The following is a 497-nucleotide window of genomic DNA, read 5'->3' as shown; positions in this document are numbered from 1 at the left end:
CAGCGGCGGGGCCCCATGATGGCGGCGGCGCGTATCAATGGTATCGCTGTTTACATAAACAGCGATACCACTGATCGCGTCACTATGCTCGACCTTCCCCGCGCTATCCCCTTCCTTCCCTCCCCCGAGTACTCCCGCGTCCCGCTCCCCCCTCGGAGGACCTACGGAGTGGTCCAGAACCGGCCCTACTATACTACTGGCAATTTCATAAAATCTCTGGCAAACCTTTTGAATTGGTTAATTATCGATAAAAAAAATGATAAAGAAAAGAAATTCAACAATCAAAATATCTTTTTGTATAAACATAAATACATTTGTATAACTATATATTCCATTTTTTATCTACACTCCCCCGCAATCACTTTTGCCACACCTAAGCCGAAATTTATTAAACTTCAAAGTTTAATATCTTTGCGGAAAATTATCGTAGCTTAAAAAATCGAACGGCATTTCAAAGGTTATTGCAACAGCTTTCATTTAAGCAGAGGAAAAATTGA

This window comes from Mycetomoellerius zeteki, unplaced genomic scaffold (assembly GCF_001594055.1).
Source record: "Mycetomoellerius zeteki isolate Tzet28-1 unplaced genomic scaffold, Tzet1.0 scaffold177, whole genome shotgun sequence".
In the NCBI taxonomy this organism is placed as follows: Eukaryota; Metazoa; Arthropoda; class Insecta; order Hymenoptera; family Formicidae; genus Mycetomoellerius; species Mycetomoellerius zeteki.
This window is presented reverse-complemented; position numbering follows the sequence as displayed.